The following is a 26,704-nucleotide window of genomic DNA, read 5'->3' as shown; positions in this document are numbered from 1 at the left end:
GAAGATGTTGGTGGTACCTTTACCACTTTCCAGGGAATGCGGGAATTATCATACGCTATTTGCTCGTAATGTACGATTTAGCAAAACCTACTGAATTTTATCGTAGACTTGCTCTAGAAGTGCTAGTCTGGGAGCCTGTATTTTATAGGACTTTCCCTCATTTGCAACTTAATGTCACGCTTACACGAATTTTTTTTTTAAAGTGGAAGATCACGGCTCTTTTATTGTCACTTCATGTAAGCATGACGCACAGTCGTGAGTTAAAATACGCATTCTGGTTTAATCGTCTTCCCATGTGGTCGTTAATTAGATTTGGTTTTGATGCGTCCCTCGGTAGATAAAGACCCGCGTCTCCGGAAGTTAGCTCGATTGGCAAGTTACGATTGAAAAGAAAAATCAAGGCTCAAAACGACCTTTTTTCTTCTTCTTTAATCGACGCTTTATTCGTTTTTGAACTTGTAATATCGTTCGACTATGACCCCAATGTGCACACAGATCAATGCAAGCGTTGTTTGCGAAGAGAAAAGACCACGGTTCTCGTCGGCCCGCGTAAACCAACTGCGCACTGCAGAACGCCGAAACTCCGTATAGAGCCACAGTCGCATTGTTCGAGTCGTACGTCGCACAAAACACCCGGTGTTCGATACAGGCGCGATAACGGAAGTATCTGCGGAAACGCCTCTAGCATCTTCGTAGCGTATTTGCGCCTCATGCTTGGATCGTGTCCCCCGCAAAGGATGCGCAAAGTACCCATGATCGTGTCCCCCGCAAAGAAATGTCGGCACCGAACTCTGGACACCTACCGTCATCTATGAGCGACGGCGGCAAGCCACGTATCTGGTTGCCGCCGTCGCCCATAGATGGCGGCAGCCTTTCCACTCTGGCTTGCCGACTTGCGGCCGCGCATTACTTTCCATTGTACAGCTCCGCTGGTCTTCCTTCTTCAGCAGAGTGGAAAGGCTGAAAGTTTTTTGTATGGCCAATGTGCAAGAAAGAAACACGCCTCAGACATTAGAGAGTTTTAGGGAACCGTTTTCGCACATCCGATACGGTACGATGGGCCCTCTGGTACGAACTGCGCAAGCGCTACCACAGAACACTCGCACGTGCGCAGTTCGTACCGAATCGAGGGCCCATCGTACTCTATCGTATGTACGAAAACGGTTACCTAAAACTCTTTATATAGGGTCTGCAGTCCGTCTTTTGTACGACGGATTAAGAGTACCACCTCGGTAGATAGTGATCTGCCTCTCGTGATCAGTTCGATTCGCGAGTGGACGTCGAAAAACGTTCTTTCTCCCTCTTCGCAGGCACCCGGCATGGCAGCGGTATACTTTTCGGGGGAGATTGGTATGTGGGGTGTCAAACGGTTTAAGGCATCCGCGGTCAACGTGGAGTTTGGAATGAGACCAATTTTGAGGCATGGCCGCTGATATAGACAAATTATATGAATAGCTAAACCAATTCTATTAATAACCTCCTGCGCGCTACCATTTTTTTTAATTTTTTTTTTTTTTTTTTTGCTTTTGCTTATTTGTGGAACAACGTGTTTTGTGCCACGATTTTACTTACGGCCACTTCACCCGCGAGTGCCACTGCGCCCGCTTTGGTCGCTCCCTGCTTTGCACCCCTCCCGAGAGATGGCGGTGCATCTTAGCTACTCCTCCGCTGCAGTCGTCGGCTGTTGTATGCTTTCTTTGGATGCCCTTCACACGCATCGTATTCTGCGTTCTCTTCCGCGTTTGCCTTCGTTTTACCGAGTTACGCGTTGCTTTAATACTCTTAAAGCACGAGAGGCGTCCGATATCACGGCATCTTTTGCAAACATAAGTGGCGGAACGCTCGTTCTCCCGCTGGGAGCGGACGGCAGTGTTTCAGAATTTGTCGTTATACAATGCGAAAATTATAAGCGATTTTCGTACATTTTAACGAAAAAATGGCGGCTAACAAAGGAAACACACACTTGGGTGTGAGGCGTCTGCTACCGGGAACCCGCCCCAATTAGCATCATTGAGAATGTCATAAAATCAATCATAACTTGAAAATCAGGTGACAGTGACTTCAGAAACTAACTTTAGCGTATGATTCCAACCGCCAGCGCGTTTATTTTTGTGGTGAAAACTTAAACACAGTTCTCTTTACATCCTGATGGGTTTTATACTTGCGTCTGTCTTTCGTCGGGCTCGTCATAAACCTGGAGAACGCTGCAAATGTTGCATATAGCTATAGAGTTTCGTGTTTTTGGATAAATCCAAAAAACTCCAAAAAACATCCGCCGGTAAAATGTTGGTCAATTGGGATTTATCCAATAAACTCCAGCCCCACCCCCTCTCCAAAAAAATAAAATTGTTCCGCGCACAGGGTCAATGGTCCCGGGAAAAAGCCTACACAGTTACCAAGAGGGGACTTACCGCTTATCTCAGGACGACATGACATTGTAGTTATACTTTCGGGTGACGACAAAAGCCTCTGTATTGGTTTCTAGTTTGGGCCATACTATTTGTGTTTTAAGAAGAAGGGGAGGTTGTGTTTTTTTTTTTTTTGAAGTGAAAGCTAGGGACCATAGGGATTGCATAAAATTGGGAAGAGGGGCAGTCGCAACTTCCCTACTACATCCTTCGCCACTCCACCTCGCGCGGCCGCGGGGTAGCATGGAATAGGATGGGATGATTACGTGCTTCCCAGCGACCACCTCCAGGAGTTCATTTTTAAAGTATCGGAGTTTATCGAAGCCAGACGTGTGTGCAACTTTTGCCGTAGGACAAATTAGAGTTGGCAATGGCAATGACACCAACACCAAATCCAGCTGAAGAAATATTAATTCATATGAGCGCGTTCGATTTTTTTTTTTTTTTTTATCTAGCATACGTTTACACCCGAATACTATTTATTTATTTTTCATGGGAAACACTGCGAAATTCAGCTCTGAATTTCAGAGATTTTTGGAATCAAACAAAAGTAAACTGCTATAAATTCCGAATTATCGGAAAAAAATAAACTCCGAAAAACACCCTCCGAATTCGACGAAAAATTAACTCTGAAAACACAGAATCCTACATATGGTGTACACCTCAAAAGTTGGCTGCCATGCTGTACAGTTGTAACCAATAATTTGACCCCCGCCTCCCCATCCCCCTCTCCTCCTCCCTCCCCCCAAACGCACGCATACAAGGTTCATTAGCTGAGTTCATTAGGCTGAGTCCACCAGACCTTCTTAGGATACCGCAGACCGATAAACTTCGAAGTAATTCACAATGACCGACCGATAAATTTCGAAGTAATTAACTTTTTTTTGTAATCGCTTATTTGAGGTGTTTGCGCAGAAAATGCGCGTGCACTACGAGCGCTGTCTGACATGGGCCTCTCGCTTGAAAGTCTGCCATGGTCTCTTTTCAGTGCATTGAAGGCGAAGACGCGTTTTATTGCAGATTCTCTAGAACACTGATTTCATAAAATTTAGATTTAAAACAATCCTAGAGATGTGTATGTTCCTGGTTTTTGTTTTTATTTCCCATCTGCATCTGGCTGTTTTCGAGACATTTCGGCCGCGAAAAATCGCGTAAGTAAGCGAGTGAACAGAGTGCCAGGGAACTTTTCGCAAGGGTGATTTTAGATGGCACACTAAGCATACTTAAAACCTGTGAGTGTAACTGTCTGGCTGAAAATTCCTTTATGTAATGGTAAACATTCCTTTGCGCGGTGGGAAAATGGTAGCAGACCGTCGGGCTGGCCCTGCTTCTTACATATTGCTCCACATAATACAAAAAAAAAATTAAAGATTGTTAGAGATTAAGGTTTTCAAGCAGATTCAGAAGATCCGAGCGTGTGTTGTGCCATACACGCATAGCAGCGTCAACCCTACGGTTTGTTTCTCTTTTTCTCTCTCGCATAAGGAAAAAAATAGGGATTTCTTTCTTTGACTGTTGTCCAACAACCTCCACTCACAAAATATTAGTACGATAAATGCACGACCTAAATTCACCTCTGGGAAAACTTTCTTAGCATTCTGTTCATAGGCTTATTTATGCTATTTTTGACGACACCCTGCAGAGTAAATTAGAACTCCGTTTATGTGCTGTTTTCTTTCCATTTCGCTTATGGAGTGCTTTCATTATGCTTTCATTTTACACATGCGTGTTAAAAAAATGGGGCGAAAGCAAACCGTTCAAAACGATGTGGGACCGCTCCGGGCGCGTACAAGCCCATTGCAGCTGACTTATGGCGCCATCTAGTGAGACGTCGTTAACTTCTATCCGCAGCATCAGGGGACGGTGACATGGTCGTGTACTGTAAACGACTTAATTTTCGCAAGGATCTCATTTTCGCGAATTTCGCGAATCGCCTACCATTCGCGAAAAATAGGTCCCCCGAACAATTCCGGCAATATGTAAACACATTGGAATTATATATTGAGATCCCACCGCTTCGGTGACATGGTCGTGTACTGTAAACGACTTAGTTTTCGCAAGGATCTCATTTTCGCGAATTTCGCGAATCGCCTACCATTCGCGAAAAATAGGTCCCCCGAACAATTCCGGCAATATATAAACACATTGGAATTATATATTGAGATCCCACCGCTTCGGTGACATGGTCGTGTACTGTAAACGACTTAGTTTTCGCAAGGATCTCATTTTCGCGAATTTCGCGAATCGCCTACCATTCGCGAAAAATAGGTCCCCCGAACAATTCCGGCAATATGTAAACACATTGGAATTATATATTGAGATCCCACCGCTTCGGTGACATGGCCGTGTACTGTAAACGACTTAGTTTTCGCAAGGATCTCATTTTCGCGAATTTCGCGAATCGCCTACCATTCGCGAAAAATAGGTCCCCCGAACAATTCCGGCAATATGTAAACACATTGGAATTATATATTGAGATCCCACCCTTCGGTGACATGGCCGTGTACTGTAAACGACTTAGTTTTCGCAAGGATCTCATTTTCGCGAATTTCGCGAATCGCCTACCATTCGCGAAAAATAGGTCCCCCGAACAATTCCGGCAATATGTAAACACATTGGAATTATATATTGAGATCCCACCCTTCGGTGACATGGCCGTGTACTGTAAACGACTTAGTTTTCGCAAGGATCTCATTTTCGCGAATTCCGCGAATCGCCTACCATTCGCGAAAAATAGGTCCCCCGAACAATTCCGGCAATATGTAAACACATTGGAATTATATATTGAGATCCCACCGCTTCGGTGACATGGCCGTGTACTGTAAACGACTTAGTTTTCGCAAGAATCTCATTTTCGCGAATTTCGCGAATCGCCTACCATTCGCGAAAAATAGGTCCCCCGAACAATTCCGGCAATATATAAACACATTGGAATTATATATTGAGATCCCACCGCTTCGGTGACATGGTCGTGTACTGTAAACGACTTAGTTTTCGCAAGGATCTCATTTTCGCGAATTTCGCGAATCGCCTACCATTCGCGAAAAATAGGTCCCCCGACCAATTCCGGCAATATGTAAACACATTGGAATTATATATTGAGATCCCACCGCTTCGGTGACATGGTCGTGTACTGTAAACGACTTAGTTTTCGCAAGAATCTCATTTTCGCGAATTTCGCGAATCGCCTACCATTCGCGAAAAATAGGTCCCCCGAACAATTCCGGCAATATGTAAACACATTGGAATTATATATTGAGATCCCACCGCTTCGGTGAAATTTAGAACCCACGAATTATTCCAAAAACTCAAGGTTTCACCTAAATCGCGAAATATTGAGCCCGCGAAAAATAAGTCGTTTACAATTTATAGTGTTGGTCGTGATTTGAACATGGGAGCTTTCTTTGGTGGCCTATCCGACGTCGCGCATGCGTCCACAACACAGTGATTCGATGTTTTCCGTCCGGGTGATAACCGCTGGAAAGTTGTATCAGAAGGAGGAGGAGAGAAAAAGAAAGTCTGTTCGAAGATGAGTTTCGAACTCGTTCTCTGTGCAATGTAGAATAAAGTCAGGATTTAAAATATTGTTGACCATGAAGGCTGCACTCACATTTTCTAAAATGGAAATAAAAATCGCGAACATGCACTCATTCTAAAATCTGGTAATGAAAATCACTGCACCTTTTTCTTTTGGTTATCGTTTTAGTTTTCGTTGCCACGTATCGTATCTTTGAAAATTAAGAACTTTTTCGAAAGCGTCGCAAGCAGCCATGCTAATTGCGACTGAGCTCTTGATTAAGAATGTCAAATACGCGCAAGAATTCAGAATTCTACGCCACATTTTTGCCACAAAACAATAACACGAAGACGTCGCAACTCAGAAACCTTTAAGACCAGCTCACGCTCAAAATTTATTTGTAGGAAAAAACCTGAAGAAAAAAAAAACAGTTATTTTTTTAGTAGCATGACCAGTGAAACTAGATTTTTTAACTTATCCATGCTTCGGCCGGAGCTTTTTTAGACGAATCAACGCGGGCATCCGTTTCTGTGACACGGGTCAAAATCATTACAATAATATTTCACGCAAAACTTATTAATCTACCTTCATAAAAGAAAACTTAAGATTGATTGGAGATGCCTTACACGAATAAATGACACGCGTTGCTAAGTTAACCATCTATCAGTTTTCCATCTTATGTTCTCGTATAAAATGCAAGAAGTCGTTACTGCTACATCATTACACGGCGGAGTTTGATCTGCTAACACAAATATAAAGTTTTTCAAGAAAGGCTGCGCTTTGTCTTTTTCTGCGAGATTCGCTTCGTTCTTCGCGAATAATCGGAATATTATCCTCCACCTCCTCCTCCTCCTTCTCCGTAGTAGTAGTATGTGTTTTTTTGTTCTTGGGGGGGGGGGGGGGGGGGGGAACCGACTTAATTGCCTATGCAATGGCTGTTCTTTATGAGCAGAAACCTTCCGTTCGGTAAGTCAAGACAACCGGCGAGCGCTTGGTCTCGCGCGCCTTTTGCAATCTCGTTGGCGTGAGAAAATATATCAAAAGGTACATTGACTTAGCAGAGGCATTGAGAAACCTAAGCAGTGAGGAATCATTCAGAGCACTATCTCTTTCGAAGTAAGAAGAGAAAGTGCGGCATAAAGAAAGTGGAAAACTGCTTCAGAAATCAATAGCAAAAAGATTCCAAAGGAGAGATATCGGGGGACATAGGGAAGTCTCTCGTCACATTTGTATGCCGATGATCGCTCGCTTAATGTCGCAAAACGGCGTACGCCGACACCATATATCGAGAGACTTCGTGGTGGCCTACGAAATATTTCCATTACTTGGTGCGCTGTACACGCCGCTCTGTATGAATTCCGAACATGCACACTTCTCCGCATTACATTCGAGTGAGAAACAAGGTTCCCAGGAAGTTTCCACCGAGAAAGAACAAAAAGAAATGTATAAACTGCGAAAAAAAAAAACAGATCAAGAGTTCCAGATTTAATTATACGATAGGAGATATCAAGAAGGTGGTAACGCGCAAGAGAGGCGCAAGTCAGTCAATAAATTGACGCTCAATTCTATTGTCTCACTGGCAGTGGCGAGCCCTAATCTAACACTCTCAGAAGCGGGGGTGTAGTACTTACACCCCCTTGTCCCATATACTATACAGCACTCCAAATCTACATATCGACGTTCAGTTCACTGACATCGAACTGGCAATACCAACTTTTACGAGCAGTTTGATAACTGTGTGGTATAAACTTACTAAACAGCTAATGTATACGTATCAAAGACCACGGAAGAAAAACACACACAAAATAAAACAGGTTTTGCACCAGGGCCAACAAAACCTTCAGTGTTTTTTTCTGTTTTCTTTAATGCGTACATCGCCTATTTTAATAAGATCTATCAGTCGACTATCAAGTCGCTCGTGAAAGCTGGTATCGTCGGTTTGACGTCAGTGGACTCAGCGTCGAATTGTAGTTTTGGCGGGGCTATATATTGGACAAGAGGTGTAAGTATTACACCGCCGATTTCTAAGGGTGCGCTATTACTTCATAGACAGAGAGACTGCGGGAATAGCCGACAATAAAGCAGAAGAAATATCACAAAGCGTGAAAATGACAAGTCACGCCCGGCATTTTTACACCGTCAGTGACTATAGTCAAGAATGCGCCGAGGCGCGTTGAACATTAGGCGGAATTTCGTTTCTGTGCACTCCAATCTTTAATAAAAAAAATAAAAAAGGTAACTCTGGTATGTTTTTTGTTTTGTGATACACCAGAAAAATGGCGGCGCGTTCGGATCAAATGGCGCAATGACGCCAGCTCGTTCTTGGAATTCCAGAGCGCCGTCTTCTGTTGCAACGGACGATTGTTATACTAATCGTGGTTTCATTGTTCTTGAATCTCTCACTACGGGTGTTATTCCCTCGGGCTGGGCGCGCGGCAGGGCAGTCTTCTACCACAAGGACGCCCGGCGTAAGAACTACTTCCGTCACACTCAAGTCGGTGGGCCGAGGAAAATGACTGTGAAAGGAGAACTGTCTGCCATTAATGGGGGAAGGAGGGGGGGGGGGGGGGGTTGTAGGGTTTACTGAGCAAGCTGTGACACTCTCACCGGCCCGGTCGCCGGAACAGTGTTTAGGGGAACGCGGCCAACCTAGTCGCTGTTCTAGCATCCAGGCCCCTGATATATGATATTCCGATTCACGGCCTTTTTAGGAATGTGAACCAATGTTAAAAGCTAGAATATCTAAAAAATAAAGAAAAAAAAAGCCTCCGGCGTACCATTTTACCTTTTTCATTAACCTTGGATCACCGATCATACTTGCCTTGCGAAGGACGGCTGGCAACAAAAAATACGGGGACAAGGCTTTTGTCGGTCATGGACACACCAACAACGTCCTATCGTTCGTTATTAACGCCCATGCTGGTGTTTGGGATTGTTATTTCTTCATCGTGAATTTTCCTTCGGTCATACCCTCGAGTAGTTTGCCTTACACCTGTGCTCCGCAGTCAATCAATATAAACTGTGCTTGCGCCCTTTTCTTTCGTCCATTTTTATGCGTGCATATATCGGTGCGTTCCAGTAGTTTCTTGCACGTTACACGAACGTTTGTCAACTTCACAAAACGCACTTAGCACGTATCCTGACTATGAACATTTGATATATTATATATTATAGCTTTTAAAATATATCGAACTTTTATTATTCTCCCTGGAAGCCTGAGGGTAAAAGAAATTGACAAAACGTCTAGAGCGTTTCGCAATGACTTCAAGTCATTGATAGTTCCACGTAAAGACAAAAACATAATGCAAAAAAAAAATTAAGAATACGTCAGATTCAACGGGAACACGGGAAACTTTGTTGAAATTTTCACAGGTCTGTTATCTAGCAGGCTTACAGGCCTGCTAGATATCAAATTCCAAAACCAAATCGTCAAGAAAACATATTCGTTTATGTTTTTTTTTTTTTAGATGCAATCAATTTGCTTCTTATCTCTAACTGCGCATGTGAACGCGTGTTCGCTTACCATTTTACTCAAAATCCTCTCGTCATCAACGCTCAGTTCTGCTTATGTCATTCGGGGAGGATAGCAACGAGGAAAATAACTTGCAGGCGGATTTTCATTCCGAGAAAGAAAATGTTCCTAAAGCAATTACTGCCTGCACAATAGTCCCCTCTTTCCCAGATGGGCCAAGGGGGAGGGTGGAGCTGGTCGTTAAGCAAACTGTGCGCGGAAGATCCTATACAATTCGTATTGCGTAATATTGTTGTTGTTGTTATTATTATCATTACGTTGTCTCGCAAGCAATTGACCCCCCGCACATTGCACTCGGAGCCTTAATTATGAGCGCTGGAAACATTCAACTGCTGTCATCAGTACAACGTTAGCTTACCCAAGGTCGGCCTTAGAGACGATGTCAGGTCTTTGGGTGTTTTTCTCTCGGACAACGTCTTCAGTCACTTAGGCTGGCGTTTGAGAAAGATATACATTATTTCTTCTTTATGTGGATACGGGCCAAATCCCGCTTTGCTTCCCGCCGATGGCACTCGCAAGGAACACCTACCACACGAGATGCTGCAGACAGGCGAACAGGTTCGAGACATAATATAACTTTGAATTCGCGATTCCCGACTAACAATGCTGAATAAACAATAAAAAAGAAAAGAAAAATGTTTTTTTTTTGTGTTTGATATCTGTCTCCTTGGAACAAGATGGCAGTCCACACGCGTTCGTACAACCCACATCCCATAATACCGTGTGAAACAACCATCTAACATATTATATGCGTTTTTTTCTCATCACAGGTCAATTTGGTGATTGGCCATATTTGTCGACCATTCTTGCCCTGTGAGATGGCACATGAATGGTACTGCTTTCTTCCACCAGTTTTTGATCATTTTAAAATTAAGGATATTTTAAATAAAGGGATGTAGCTCACAACACCGAAAATACTTTGTGTGTTTTAGGGTTCTAATACGTGTCTGAGGTAATTGCGATTGTCTTAAACTAGTTAAAATTTACACTGGCTTCTTGGGAGTCGTCCGGCCATCTCGCCGTGGTTCCGCTATTAACGCCGTCTCCTGTGTCACAACTGTGAATTCCGCTACAAAATCTACATAAATTAAATTTTGTTTATCTGGGTTTTTCGTGTGGTTTTATGGGATACGGGTCATATGTGTGCACATACAATCTTGTGTTGTTGTTCTTGTTTTTTGTGGGGATTTTTGTAAATGGCATTTAATTTCTTGTATCGACGCCCGAGGCACATAAGAAATTTCAGGGGTCTGCGGCCGAACTCTTGTAGAATCTTCCCCTCAATGACGTCACAGTCCATAGGGTAGGGAGAGAAAAAGAAAATAAGAGAGATGCTACCGACTTTTGATGATTCGGTCACGATATACACATCATTAAAATGCCATCATACAGAGTCGCGGTTTCGCGCTTTCTTCGTGCCTTAAACAAAGCCTCATTCCCAACGCGCCAGTGCACATTATGGATGCGTCATCTAGCCTTGAGGCATCCGAGAAAAACACGAAGTATTCGTTCCTAATATAATGCCGTTAAACGAATTCGGTGTACTTCATTTTAATGTATGTGCGAACCTGAATTTTCTGTCTTTTGGACTTGCATTTCTCTATCCACAATGTTGCTGAGTATGAATTGCGGTATTGGGCATAAATTGATATGATAGTGCGTATTGAACCTAACTTATTTTATGTGCACGTTATGGTGGATCAAAACGAAAGCCAAAAACGTTGACCGAGGGACAACAAATGGGAAGCACGCTTGTTCTTTCGGTGTTAGAATTCTAAAAAAAATATAGCTGCAAATTAATCAAATATTTATTGGCTAGCGTTCATCACTATTTTTTTTTTCTAGTGGAGGGTTAGTGTCGAATCCAAGATTTCGAGATATTCAGTCTTTACGCTTAATCTCCGTTGTTCTCTGGAAAACGTTGTAATTAACGCAACGATTTATTTCAGCAGAATTTGCCATATTTCCCGGAAGAGTTACAGGCGACAATAATGCAACACAATACTTTTTAATTTTAATCTCAGAAACGCGTATGTGTTTCTATTCCAAGGCGAATATTTTGTATATTAAATAATTTATGAGGTTATTTGTCCTAATTTGGGATAGACAGAGACTTATTAGCAACATTCTAGTTGATTTTTCCTCTGCCTCTTTTCTTCACATAAAGATAAATAAAAAGTTCAAATTTGCGATTTTGCATAATATGTTTTAATGTACGTTACGCAATACCTTTGGAATATTTGGGATTGTTGCCCACCATTATAAAGACCCGTAATATTGCCGAGAACTGTAATCACGTTAGACTCATATGGAACGCACCTAAATGAAATTTTTATTTCTTTTTATAAATGTTAATCACCTAGCTCATAAAGATATATATATGTGAAATGGTTACCAGAAACTAATATTGTATTTATATTTCTTTCCTCTTACCGCACACCTCACGTGAATTTCGAAAATCGTTTATTCTGTCGCTTTTTCTCAAGGCTTCTGGAATAGGCTGACTTGCGAATCAATCACGTCAAACTGTGATAAAGGTAAGTTATTTCGTAAAATATCTACTTTATTCATAATGTTCGGACCAAGAAAAGCTATTTCTTTCTGACCTGGATAGGCACGGTTCCATCTCGTGCATAATAAATCGTATATGTTTCTAGCTGCTAACGGAAGCCCCCATACGTGCTTCGTATACCGTCTCTAACCATACCAAATCTCCGCGACACTTCACGCAAGTTCCCGGTCGCTTTCTTTCCGAACAAAAGAAGCGACGCATCTCCGCTTCGTTTAGCGAACGTAGAACAACGACAAAGACTTGGGCGCAGTGACGAAACCTTCCTCGCGTTCAGCTCGCCGCTCGCAGCTGCCTTCCTCAATCCGGGTGTAATTGGCGGCCATGGCGACTTGGCTCTCCATTGTTTCGCAAGTTAATGGAGTCACGGGTCTCTAGCAATCCACGCGAGTTTATAAGCTCGCGTGAAAGGTTGCTCACGGGGACCAGCACCGACGGCCCCTTAAGAATAGCATACGAAGACGCTGTCCGCCGCCACGAAGGGGAAATCGTCGGTGTGCTCATTGCACGCATGCGCTCTTTGTCAACTCCGTTTTACCTTACGTTGGAGCGCAGAGGAACCTGCGGCCCACCGGAGCCAATTCAATGAGGTGCGAGTGTCACGCTTGACTTTCGGGAGGGGCGCTTGTGACTTGTTCGCGGCGTTTGATTGGCTGGTGTGGCTCGTAGCGTCCTCTGTGGACAACCGTATGGGAAAACGGAGCAGAGTATATACACACGCCTCAGTGAAAGAGGATATATGTATATTGCATCGGTGATGCGTGCCGTTAGGTTAGGACCATGAGTACGGCAGAATGAAATGTAGGTACCCGAGAACGATATGTGTTTCTGATTCCTTAGAGGGTTTTATAGATCGTTCCGATGACTCCGATAACGATACCCAATAATTCGCTTCCGCCGCCGCCTTTGCGCGTGCATCGTATCGTTATCGGGGGTATCGGAGGTATCGAAACCATCTGCTAAAACTCTCTATTGCCGAGCATGGAACTGCAATGGCCAGTTTCAGAATAGCGTATATGCAATAGCTGCGCGTACGGAAAGAAATATAGCGTCGTCCCCAACCAAAACGCGGTTTCGAGCTCGGCGCATGTGCATGCAGTGGCGACGAGGCTATTACCTGCCGAACGTTCCTGCGCTCTCACATGTCTACTGTGTTTATTGTTACTGAAGTACATGCCTAGTTTGAAAGAGAAACTCTATATGGTATAGACCGTTCCATGAGGGTCATAGCAGAGAGGGTAAAAGAGAAAAAAATGCACTCCCCCTCTCACCCCGCATGACGTCCGCCCCGCCGAGTGGGCTGTAGCCTGTAGGTAGCGTCCGGCTGGCGTGCAAACTCTGTTTAAAATCGCGTCATTTTGGAACTTTCAAGCGCAGATGCGCAGATTTTGGTATGCCAGTTGTCGTGTAATATTATGCTAGATAAAAAGACTCACGGGGTCCAATTGCGCTGTTACCTGCGTGCAAATAAAAAAAAAAATATTGGGAAAACTGTGTCTGATTGGCCGGTCTTTTTGGCGAAAAGTAAATCCGGTGGCTGTACCTTTTTTACTATACACAAGTTCGTACTGGTGTAGGCCTTTAGCGACCGTGAGTGGAAGTGTGAAATAATAAATAAAACGTGCTCTCCTGCCACAATACAAGCAGTAGTTGAGGGTAGTACTGCCGGCTGACTCAACTGCTATTTAAGTAACGGAAAAAAGATATGCTAGTTGCTCATTTAGCAAAACAGAACAACAGAGAGCTATAGGCTGATTTTGGAGTAGCCACAACTATTCTAAGAACGCGAACTACTTCAGAACGGCAGCCACGAGCGAGAGTTCGATGTTCCGTACAGCCCGCCGCTACAGCCCAAAGATGGAGAACGGCAACCTCCCGGTTTGTCGTCTGCTAGCGGAGTCGCGCGCGTGCCCTCTCTCTCGTTTTACCCCGCCGAAGCCGCTGAACTTCCCGGATGTGTGGAGAGGGCGCTGCGGTCGCACAAAATGGTGCCGCCCAGAGAGCGCTAATTGGAATGTCTATACAACGAGGCTTTTCAATGTATCCCACTTTTCTGCCAGATTGCTATGCTTGTTTTGCTTTAGGGCACCAGACCCAATCAAGTTACCATATAGTAGCTTTTTGTCTGGAGGCCCGCCAGAGTAAATTTCTGGAAATAACAATTTAATTTAATTTCATTTCATTTTATATGCGCAAAGATTTTGGGTATACGTTATTCTAAAACTCGCTGATACAAGTTGACCGCCGTTAAGTTGCTTGCGGCTACCGAACTGGGCGGTTCACAGACGCGGAGATGGTAGAACATAATGAGGGTTCGCCGTAGTCGTTTTGGGAACAGCAGGTGTGGGCTACGCGTAACTTCGTTGTAGCAGGCCTGGAGAGATGCTCTCGTTCGAGCGGTATTCACATATACCCTGCCCCCTTTTACCTTGCGCTGAACCATGAACTCTATGAGCCATCGGAGCCAATTCAATGTCGTGTGATTTCCACGTGACCTTCCGGAGGAGCGTAGCGACGCACGGGGCACGTGGTCACGTGATATGTTCACAGCGCTGGATTGGCTGGAATAACTTGTAGCATCCGCCACGGTAATTTTTTTTTAAATTCTTCCTCTTACGAAACAAATATAAAATAAAATATAAGTTCACCTTCCTGACTTATGTGTCAGCCAGTGTTGCACATTTATTCGACGTTTTTTTTTTATTTAACTAAATAAAAATGATATCTTGTATTACGCATCAGTATTGTTGTTGTTGTTGTTGTTTTTTTCGGCACCGTAACTCCAGGGACATAAGGTACATACATGTACCGTTTCTATTTCCCAAAGTAACGTGTTAAGTTGTAAGATAATCAGGCAAGCAAGTTCAATCCAATAGGAGTGTACAGAGATGAACGAGATGGGCGTCTACGACCGTATTCATCGTATGAGTCAGTGGCACAGTCGAATTAACTAATTGACTAGTAAATTGGGGGTACCAGCTATGCATGTGCCAAGGCAACGGCCATTCCCACATTTGTGCAGTGTTGCGTTCCTCAGTCAGCAAAGTCAACTATTTATGCGTTTCTAAGGACTCAGAAACGCAGGATGTGGCGACTCCCGAAAATATTATCCCCCGGTGGCCAACTATACGATGTCTGAAATGCCGAGGCTTGATGTAAAAAGGACCGTAAAAATCGGCGCCTGCAGCGTAGCGATATAAACCATTCCTCAAAGGTATATTCGACGGGTGTGATTTACACCGTAAAATTAAAAGGTGTAGCTTCCTTTCTGTAAACAGTAGAGCAAAAAAAAAAAAATAAAAAAATTGCCGGGGTCAACGGCGGACAGTGACGCAGACGACCGATTCGGGGGGCGTGGCGCGTTTGGCGAACGTATTGATAGATGGCGTCGACAGCAGCGTCGGAATAAAGCCCCTCTAACCTGGGAAAAGTGGCGCCATCCTTTGAAAAAGCCGCCGCGCACACTATTGGCCAGCCAAGTCGCGTGACATCCTGCTTTCAGTTTTGGACTTCCGGCCGTTACTACTTTCCCAGTCACTCCCTTGGCGGGCCTACAGATGTTGCTACGCCACAGCTGACGGGCTGCTGCGCCTACCGGTGCAAAAGTCGGCCGGAGAGGGGAAACAAGCTTTTCAGTGACCCCTCTGGAACGGAAAATGAATATTGGAGGAAGATCTTGCTTTGCTGTGTCGGTGGAAAAGTTTTCAACCCGACGGGAGGTAGGGGACCTGAATAAAGCTCACCAAAATGCAAAAAGACAACTGTCTAGAGCGAGTTATGCACTCCATTACACTGTAAGCGCGAACGATGTAAGAGCAAGCAAAACGCTAGCGACTTGGCATGCACGGAGGCACGTGCCGTGGAAATAAGTATCATTCAAAACAAGCCTGCTTGTGCTTGCAGCATCGGCTTCGCTCCCACTTACGGGTGCGCGCGAAGGTGCGGAGTACCATCGTTCATCAAGTGTTGCGTATACCTGTTGTCGTGCCATGCTTTATTTTTGCACAAAGTTAATACTTTGCAACGCTGTCGCGGCTGCTGACGCGAGCACGTGGATGTATCTGCAGACATGTTGTGTTTCGTGTCCTTCCCAGCCACGTGGGTTCTGTATCTGGTATGCGAGACGAAAAAATAATAAAACATTTCAACCTGAAATATTCGAGAAAATATATGTGAGGCGAAACAAGCATGTGTGAATATCACGCATTTTTCGTAAACACCTTCCAGCGGCGTGGAGGGATCAAAGCGATGTTTTACCGGATACCAGATGTGACGACAGTCAAGATGGCTGCGCCCTTGTGGAAAAGGTGTATATCCCGTTTCAACACAGGTGCGAGCGAAGCGAGTTCGACGAGCACGAGTATGCTTTTTCTGACGACGCTCTTACTGCACGAGGAGCGTGTGTGTTTGGCCCGCTCAAAATAAGTTCGCTCTCGTGGCGTCAATAGGCCAACGCGTTGTTTACAAACAAGCCCACACGAGGTGCAGGCGCCGCGCGTGCTCAAAAACCAGATTTGTGTGATTATAGTCTCCTACATACTGACAAAGCCTGGCAGATCGCCAAGAGAAGCCGCCGCCGAAATGGAAAATGGGGAGCGGCAGACAACGGATGAGGGGAGAGCCACGTGACTGCCGCCTCGCTGCGGCGAGACGCCGAAACACACTTCTCCCGAGCGAACAAGTGTGTGTTCGAGTCCTCGCCGCTGCAAAAGCTGTGCGCTGACGTCCAAGTTCCCCGAGAAATGGCTCTTTGGTGCTCTGTGCCACCAGATCCTCGCGCTCCAAATCTGCGACCAGCGCTCTATGGCTTCGTCGTCGGACTGCCAGGCTTTGTGAGTATAAAGGAGGCTATGGTGTGATGTAAAGCGTCTGCGCATGCGCCCTGCCAATAGCAGTGCCACCGTAGCGGCGTGACGTGAGGGCCAGGTGTTGGTCAATAGCAGGGATGGCCAGGCTGTAAGAGCCGCAAACATGACCACGAACCTTCCAAGAGCCGCGGGGGGAGGGGGGGGGGGGGGGATGGGGGTGAGAGGCAAACTTTTGTTTAGAGCAATAAACAAAACTCGAACTATTTACAATCTCATGCAAAAATGTTCCAAAAGCCGGGATTCATGATTAAAAACAAATACCTCCGACTTGCATAACAATACCAACTGTGACAAGTGTTACATCGGAGAAACTGGCCGCAAACGGAGTACCCGCCTCAAAGAGCACAAAAGAGACGTGGAGAAGGCAACACATGCCACAAGATCAAAAACTGAACTGGTGGACCATTGCTGGGCGACTGGTCACACTTTTGACCTGGCGAACACTGTGACCCTGGCACGCGAAGAACGGTGGGGCCCCAGAATATTTGTGGAATCATGGTGTATTCGCAGTGACCCATCTGCCTGCAATTCTAACCGCGGCCCCCTCCCCGACGTATACACCGACATCCTGAAATAACTTGTCATTTAACTTACCATCCAGGACGGACGTAAAAAGAAGTTGAAGTGAGGGCAGACGATGATAATGTCTCCCGTATGCCATGGACGAAGAAGTCGGCAGAACCAGCGCTACGGATGAAGAGAAGGAAGAAGAAGCGTTGGATTTCTGGTAGCTAGTCGGGTGTTCCCAGGCCGCACTGATGATGTCTCCCGTATAGGAGACGAAACGTCTGATAAATGCTGGTATTGTTATGCAAGTCGGAGGTATTTGTTTTTAATTATTTACAATCTCTTCGAGTCAAAAACAGTCCAATTACACGTAAGGTAGCAGTAGCACTACACTACCAAACCGCAACCTGTCTTTCGATTTAAAACCGGTTCCATTTCTTTCTTCTTTTTTTTTTTTTTTTTTGTTTTGGAGGGGGGCGGGGCGAAATGGGAGGGAGCCGCGAGTTGCACTTTAACACGCGAAGAGCCGCAAGCGGCTCGCGAGCCGCAGCTTAACCACCCCTGGTCTATAGGGTCTCCTTCTCTCGCAGTCTTATCGAAACCAGAACAGGAGCAAATAAGACATTCGAGATAAACCCCATGCTCGCACCAGCGGCTTTGACAGTGCAGACTTCACGAGGAGGCCAACTTATGAACGGCAAAAATGTGTGTTTGAGGTGGCGTAACATGTTATGCTCATGACTAAGATCCGATCTCTTAGGTCCATTCGAGGATCACCTGAGAGTCGACCAGTTCGAAACACCAATTGTGCGAAACAAAGGAGAGCAAAATAATTTAGGAAGGATGCGCTCCCAAAAATTTATTCTTTCGTTACCTTCAACCAAAATAGAGTAAACCACCACCGCAAGGAAACTGGAAATGTAAGTTGTATGCGCAACGTCTTACATAATTATATTTTTTCTTCAGTAAGACTCGTTACATCAGTTTTACAATGCAGATTTGATACACAAACAGAGGATTTTCGATGCCCCCTTTACAAAATGCAGTTCCATTTATTTGTTTTAGTTGAATCCCCAAAGTCACTAAGACACCCCCAGCAAAGCCTGAACAGTGCACAACAAGGCAATGCCAACAGTACTGAGACATCCCCAGGACAGACTGCTGCAGCGACCGCAGCCACTCGTTATAGTTTGGCAGTCCGACGCTGCTTCGTGGTCGACCGAGCCACACCGTCCACCAGTGTGATCTCTGTTCATTCTAGGAATGCATGTCATCCCCCTCCTCCCCCCCCCCCTCCCCCCCCCCTCCCCCCCCCCCCCCCCCCCCCCCCCCCCCCAAGCAAGGTTCGAGCGGAGCTTCTTCCTCGGGGCAGCCTGCCGCATCGACGGTAGCTGTTGGTGAGTTTGGCAGTCCGATGCTCTTTCCAGGTTGACTGAGGCACACCTGCTGTCAATTCTAGAAGTGTGTGTCCTCCTTAGGCCCTTCAGCAAGTTCCAAGCGGCGCTCTGCAGAACCTAACTTCCCCAGCTTTTCCAGGACAGTCTGCTTCGGCAACCCCAGCTGCTTATGAGTTTGGCGCAATGATACTGTTTCCCGGTCGACCGGGACACACCTAGTGTCGCCTCTGTTCATTTGTTCATTGTAGGAGTGTGTGTCCTCCCACGGCGCCCTGAGCAAGGTCACAGCAGCGCCCCAAGGCCCTTGCTTCCCCAGCTTGTCCTGGGCAGATTGCCGCATCAACAACAGCTGTTGATGAATATTAATTTTCAAGTGATGTCTATTTCCTGGAGGGGTCACACAGTTACACACTGTTACTTACATCCGAGCTTATTGTCTCACTGTTAGCCACTTAACAAGACTATTTGTTTTACAGACACACTGTGTGCACTTGGCATCAGGCAGTATCATTAAGATGCCAGTCTTTGTGATGTACTAATGAATAAAAGAAAAGCTATAAAGACGACTGAATTCAATGCAGCATAAGCTGATATTGGCGCAACGACAGGAGTATCAGTTGCAACGTCAAGAGAACAATTTAAAAGTTTGACTTAAGCGTTTTCTCGCTGCAGATCAACTTAAGTCTCTCGAAAAGTTCAAAATGAGTGGGACTGTATGGATGAAATTGGAACCCTCGAGAAAGCTTTTAAGTTTCGTCTTTCTTGTGGCTCCCATGGTTTTAATGTTGTACTGGTGGAGTTGGGGTGCAGAACGCATACTTCAGTGGCATCTCGAGGACGTCAAGCTTGTGTCAGGCGTGTTGCAGAAGGGGATGGATTCATAAGGCGAGTCAACTTTGCAGCATACACACTCGTGCATCCTTCTTTTGAGTACGCATCTAAAGTCTGGGATTCCTGCAGACCTGTCTGATCAAAGAACTTGATGCTGAATTCCTTGCGCTTTGTACAATTTATTTAGTCTTCAGGTGTACCGTATCAGTCGCAGTTTTAGGAGGTGTAAGGGCTGTAGAAATATTTTATGAAACGTAGAATTGATCGTATATGCCAGTAAATCTACCTGTGCGTTTATGAAGTGTTAAGGAAACATTTTGATGGTGTATGATGTGTTAATGTCATTTATCTGCATTTGTTTCTTCTTTGATCCACTTTGTTATATGCTCAGCATGAGTCCTAGTTCTAGTGCATACTCCTGCCGTGGCCTTTTACTTCGGTGGCAGTTTTGTGAAATAAATAAAATGATTACTTTGATCTTGTTCTTTTTAACATCATCTGTGCTTGTGTATGTTCATGGAGATTTTAATATTGCATTCGCTTGTTTTGCCTCGTTCTCTAGATGAGATTTGATTCTATTTTTTTTTTGTATTTTTCTCATTCCCTTTTACTGAAATGCCTGAACCTGCAATTGGTTGCCTTTTTTTTAGATTTGGTGTAAAATCTAGAGACCTTAACTAAATCTACAAGAATTAATATGTATGAATATTGACATGTTGAATAGAGACCATTCAGGACTAAATGATAATAGTATAAAAGTAAAATTCGTAAACACTGGTTTAGGTGCTGATACCGAGCGCTGGTACCCAAGTCTGCACCAAATGTTTAGCCCCAGGACGTTAGCCTGAGAGTCCAAAAGCAGCTTAAATCGAGGTTATGTCTGGAAGCTTTTTTGTTTTACTTTTAGTATGAACGAAGTAAGGAAAAAAATAGACAATCTCGTAATATTACGGCAACCGAAAAGGGATTTTTCATTCCTAAAAACTACTTCAACACTTAAAATAATGAATATATTATTTATTACATTCAGAAGAGTAGCGGCACCTGCATGGCGGTGTCGCCATTCTTACAGCATGCGCACAATATACGCTCACAAAGATACGTAGCTATTTTTATCATTAATACTGCAGTCAGCTTAAAAATGCATGCTACTTAGCATTAACGGTGTCAACGCTTCCCAGATAATGAAAAAAAGCATCTTGTTTGTGTTTTGCTTCTGTATTTAGTGACCGTAGGCCAAGCACTCCCCAAAGCTCGCAACGAACACATATGAAAAAGAAGAGTGCACCTGAAATCGTGGAAAATATAATTGTAATTGGCAGTTTGATGCGATGATGAAAAACGGCTCACGATTCATGTGAAGCCGAAGGGCGGACGGGCACGAGTCTGTGAACGATAATGAAACTCGGTAAGCACCATTCGGACGATTATCCGAAGCACCTTTGGGTTGGACGGAAAGATCGAGAGCAGCTTCAGAATGCTCCGAAGCAGGGGCGAATTCAAGGGAGGGGCGGGCCCCCCCTTCCCCAAACAAAGTCGACCTCCCTCCTCCCCCCTTTTCGGAGGGCAATAAGACATGGGTGGACCCTCCGGTGCACACGAAAGAATGGGAGAATAGTATCCTTGCAAATTTTCCGCTCCCTCCGAAAACGGAGTTCTGGATCCGCCCCTGCTCGGAAGTGAATGCAGGCTCTAAGTGGTGTCATTGCCACACTTATACGACAAAAAAGTCCACGAGGCTAATTTTTATGGGATTTCACTAAATTTAGCGGGAAGCGTTTTCCGTGACGTCACAGTTTCACTTAACGTCACGGCCTTATACGAAACAGAAACGTTGCCGTATCTCGCAAATAGGGAATTTCAGCAAATCGTTCCGACGACTCCGATAACGATACATCCGCCGACGCTTTTGCGCACGCATCGTATCGTTACCAGGTTCCGATATCGAAGGTGTCGAAACTATATACCAAAACTCTCTAATAACGGCTATCCCCGTATTACCTGGCCTCGCGGCGTCACAACTCAGCCAAGACAGTGTCTATTCGAATCTAGGCCATTCATGGGTCATTGTCATCATTATCAACGTCGTCGTCACTCTTTTTCTCTTTATCCTTATCGTTATCAATAAAATAAAAATAACTGTTTCGTTTTTGTTTTGCGAACTTCACATTCGCGCTTATCTAAAAGAGCCGACAGAAAGCGGTAGCACCTGAGAACCGTTCCCTGAATTATGCTGTTGAATTATGCTGTCCGGTACGCGTTTCTGACTGGTGTGTTTACCCCACATCCCGCAAACTGGTCCCTTGATCTCCGCCTAATGGCGTCATAAGAGTGTCATGTTGACGACGGCCGCGGCGATCCTGGCTGTGTCACAGCAGCAGCAATGGCAAATGTAGCAGACGTCTGCTCCGCTGCAGGTTGCTCTCAAGCTTGAAAGTACATGGAAACTTCGACAACCAGGGTTAGGACTCCGCGACGGCAGCGACACTCGCGTTCGCTCGTACTTTCTGCCGGGACTTCTAGCCCCAATCGCCAGGATTGCGCCTGCTTCTGTGACATCATCTGTGGCCAGTTCGGGACCCCTTTTGATACTTGGTCGTGAGGAGTCTAAATACACCAGTCGGAGGAGACGCGTTCGGGACAGCGAACCTGCATCTTCCGATTCTCTTATCTCGATGTGTTTATTATCTTTATTCACCGCCGGTGTTTTAGCCGAGGAGGTCCCCCGTCCACAGGAGTTGAGTTCCCAATCCTCCGTACTTCCCGCAGTCCTATCTGCGGACACTTGCATGACTCAACCGTCACCTTATCTGTCCGCTGTCTAATCAGAAACGTCCGCGAGTCGGTCGACCATCATTCAAGAGAGATCACGCTTGGTATCAGAAAACTTGCCTCCATAGGTGTCTCTTTCCAGTGTTCAGTAATATTTGGAAATCATGTCGCTTCAAATATTGCTAAAAAAAGATAACTGAGGTCTCGTATGTTACTTATGGTTAGGAATCCTAATAGTTAGCGATTGGTTTTTTGTTTTTATTTTTTTACATTACGGCGTAATTAGTAAATACTTGTTTCAATAAAACGATGTGGACGTTTATCGATGCTTGCTATTTATTTGCACGACTCGAGCGAAGAAATTGTGGCAAAAAGATGCACAAAAGAAAGAAAACAGGGATGCAGAAAGCGAGCGAAAGTGCATACATGAACATAAAATATGTCCCTGTTTGGTGCATTGGATCTTTCTGACTGCATATTCTCGAAGACTCGTGACGCCATTAGCAATATCTAAACTCTGGAGTGCTTACGTGTGATACCCCGCAGTCTCCGGTTATAATAAACTCAGAATTTATTTTATTATCTAATTTTTTACCGATAAAACAACCAACAACAAAAAATCGGTGAATATATTGTTGGTATTTTTTCAGTAAATATCGGAAATCACAAATCTTAAGCATATCTTTCTTCATATCACACATATGGTTTTACTGAAGGTCAATACTTCATAACATCATATTGTGTGCAATTCACACGTGGAAGTAACGAATATAGATTTTTTGTACAAATAGTATTTTAGTGAACAGTATCTCATAGTCAAATTTTGAAATTCGGCTGGGTGCCTGTAAAGCTATAGTATAATTAAAAGTTTCGAAGATTAATATACTCTGAAATCAAGATGAAAATTAATAATCAGCAGCGAAACTTAGAGATCGCCATCTATAGATGCCCCAGTCAAGTGAAGGCACGGGAGAGCGGGAGAATGAAAAGATGATTCACAGACCCCCCTTTGAGGTATTCATGACTTTAGTTCTGGCACAGTGACCATTGCCCACATCGATGTATGTTTGTTATGTGACAAGTTTAGGTTTACCACGAAAAGTAAAGCCGTCTTCTATTACAAGCTTTGGTAAGCGGAAATGCCTGTGTTAGTTTTTGGCGGAGCTTTGACCTTGTCACTTCGCGCATTACACCGTTATTTGACTTACACACGAACATGCTTTCCTTTACAAGTGTCAGTAACCGGGGTTATGGAGACGCGTTTTCCACGCCAATTGGAGGGGAATAATGAGAGCTTAAGTAGAAAAAGTTGCAACGTTAAAGGGGAACTCCGCTGATTTTTTGAGCTGCCAAATCCAAAGGCATAATCTGAATGCAGATGGCTTCCTGATTCCGAAATGCTATCTCCTTCTCCCAGATTCACTTTTGTTAATTAGAAGAAGTGATATTTTGTTTGCTGCCGAAACCGAAACATTGTTCTCCCTAGTTTTTCCCCAGTTTTCCCCGCCACCCAAGCGTGACGTCACGGATGTGCAGCGAGGCGCGCGGCCGGCAATCGGGTACGCTCGCGGCCGTCTTTCTCGCGTCTTAACAGCGAGAAAACCTTGGCGTTCGTGCTATTTGAAGTTGATAATTATCTATCTAAGTTAACAAAAGTTGCTAAAAAAGAAATGTCTACCCATTTTTTCATTTTTTTTTCTTCTTTTGGAGTAGAATGCAACGCGTTGAAACACCCATCCACGAGAGCACATGGGAAGGAAGTAATTCTATATAAGATTTTTTTTTTAATTAGGTTTTGGTTTAGCACGGTTTACATTTTAAGTTAATTGTAAGAGTGTTCTGATAAATGCTCTTTGACTCTGTCCTTACTCTGGTACGCGTGTCTTCTCTTCCGCTATATTCGAGAGAGTGAGACAAGGTTGCGATCATTGGCACCGACGAAGGTACTCTATCGAACCGACCCGCGGTAATGTAGCCCTAAACGTCGCGCTACTAGGTTTGACGGCTCCTTTGAGATCGCCACCGCTGTTGAGATAACCTTTTGGTTACTCTATCGGTACAGTGCTAATCATACTTGTCTATAACGCGCGAGCGGGCGGCTTTCTCCGGGGAGCGCTAGACTGGTGGCATTCGCGGAAACTAAGCTAGTCACGTGGCGCAACATGGAACGGCCCGCTCGAGGGGTGTCCTGCCCACTCTATCAGCTTGATAAGCGATAAAAGTAAAGTGTTTTTTTTTTATATTTTTGTTTTTTGATGACGACATGGTTGCTACGTCTTCATGCTTCAGTCTGTTTATTGTTCGAGCAATGATGTTTGTAAAAAGCGTGCGAGCAGCCTTCCGCGTTCGCCGCCAGCTGATAGAGTGGGCAGGACGCCCCTCGAGCGGGTTGTTCCATGTTGCGTCACGTGACTAGCTTAGTTTCCGCGAATGCCACCAGTCTAGCACTCCCCGGAGAAAGCCGCACGCTCGCGCGTTATAGACAAGTGTGATTAGCACTGTACCTGTGTTGGTGGTTAGAAAATCCCACAGGTCATATGTTTACGCCTAAACCGAAGTGTCATCTCAGAACTCCGCCCACAACGAACACATATATCCCCCAACAGTTCGTTGGTGGATTTGTAGTTCGTTTTGCATGAACCCACCAATTACCGTATCTCGCTCCCAGACTCGCCAGTTCCTTGTCCCATCGTTGGTTTCGCTTCAACGTTATAAAAAGCAAAAAAAAAAAAAAAAAAAACAGCTCGAGGTGGCGAGCTTTGCATTCCTCTTTTATAATTTCTTTATGCGCGTGGGAGTGCTTCTCTTCAAACTATAAAGTCATTGACGGTTCAAAAAATGTAGGGCGTAGAGAGTCCTGAGCCATTTATCATCGCTCTGCAGCCAATGGGGTTGCGGCGTTAGCCGATCGGAATGCCGGACGACCAATCACGAAACAGCGGGAACGTACCATATGCACTGCTTTTCCTAAGTCGCCGAAATGTTTCGGTGGCACCTTCTTATGGCTCCCGTCCGTCACGTGACGACTGGGATTTACCTCGCCGTGACGTCACGAGCTGTAATCCTGGATACTTATCCTCGGAGGTAACCGATAAGTTGGATGCTGTGTGTGTGTTCGTACATATACAACATATCAAAGTTGTGAACGGTAGACCATCACCATCAAAATTGACAGCATAGATTGTCATTACTCTTGCCTACCTAAACGAAAGCAAAATTATTTTAACTAAAGACGACGTAGCGAGCGCTAGGCCAATCGTGGAATGTCGACCTCAGCGACGCTTTTTTGGCCGCTCGGGTCGCCAACGGCGCGGAAGGCCCACCCAAAAGCCTCGCTCTAACCCAACGTGCCAACACTATAAAAGCAAACGTAACTCACACGTGATAAGATCCACGGGCCATGACGGCAGTTCTGTACCACGCTGGCGACAGCCTGGTCCTCCGCAACTTTCGCGACGGAGCCTGGACACTGGTCCCTCGAAATCCGGCGAAGCGTTACGGTGCACTACGAAGCGCCAGCCACCCCTTCCTGCACGAGGAGTCTGCGGCGAGGGGGATTGGGCCCCAGCCGGCGGACCATGATTGATCAAGAGGCTCAGTTCGCAAACACCGGCCCAGGCAGCCGAGCGCTTCTGATACGGCACCGAGACCTGTCCTATCTGAAGGCCCTCGAATGCACGCAGATAAAGCCTCGGGGCCGTCCCGTGTTCGCTCCGTTTAGCTGTCGCTGACGTGTTTGTTTCTCGGGGTTTCTTTTTACGGTGTAATAGGCGCAGTCGCTCGCTCTCACCTGGCGTTGCGCTGTTCATCGAGTGAAATATGGGCACTCGCAGCTTAAGAAGCGTACGGCGTGGCCCTTTATGTTCCTGCTTTCATCTTCGCGATTCGCCCTTCGGCGTTGTCATCGGCTGATGCCCTGCGGAGCAATAATAAGATGCGCGGGCATCGCCACCCACCCGGCGTCTGTTAAACTCTCAGAGACCATAGCTGTCTAAATCAATGCTGTTCAGCGCTGTCTGTTCCACAAACCCAAGTGTGGGACGCTATATGACGCTTATACGCCTCTCAAGCGCTTATCAGCCAGGCAATAAATACCGAGACCCCGGGCTGTGGACGCACGCGGAGCGTCTGATCTTTTAGAAGAAAGCTATACTCCGCAGGCTCAGAACGCGTTCAACGCCCAGTAGACAAAGATGGCAGCGCGCAGAATAGGCAATTATTATCGAAAGGCATGTCCTCTGTTGGCAGCTGTGGTTTCCCCGCACAATGGCGGACTAAAGGAGCAACGTAACGGCAGACTTTG

At 45.2% G+C, this 26,704-nt stretch overlaps 1 pseudogene; it reads right to left on the bottom strand.

Annotated features, from left to right (window-relative positions):
- The window catches only part of LOC8050463, a 135,034-nt pseudogene extending 108,984 nt beyond the window's left edge, over window positions 1–26,050 (bottom strand).
- Between the last annotated feature and the right edge of the window lie 654 nt (window positions 26,051–26,704).

The sequence above is a fragment of the Ixodes scapularis genome, unplaced genomic scaffold (assembly GCF_016920785.2).
Source record: "Ixodes scapularis isolate PalLabHiFi unplaced genomic scaffold, ASM1692078v2 PGA_scaffold0__279_contigs__length_252992795, whole genome shotgun sequence".
In the NCBI taxonomy this organism is placed as follows: domain Eukaryota; kingdom Metazoa; phylum Arthropoda; class Arachnida; order Ixodida; family Ixodidae; genus Ixodes; species Ixodes scapularis.
The sequence above is the reverse complement of the archived record's forward strand: the minus strand, read 5'-3'. Positions and strand labels throughout refer to the sequence as shown.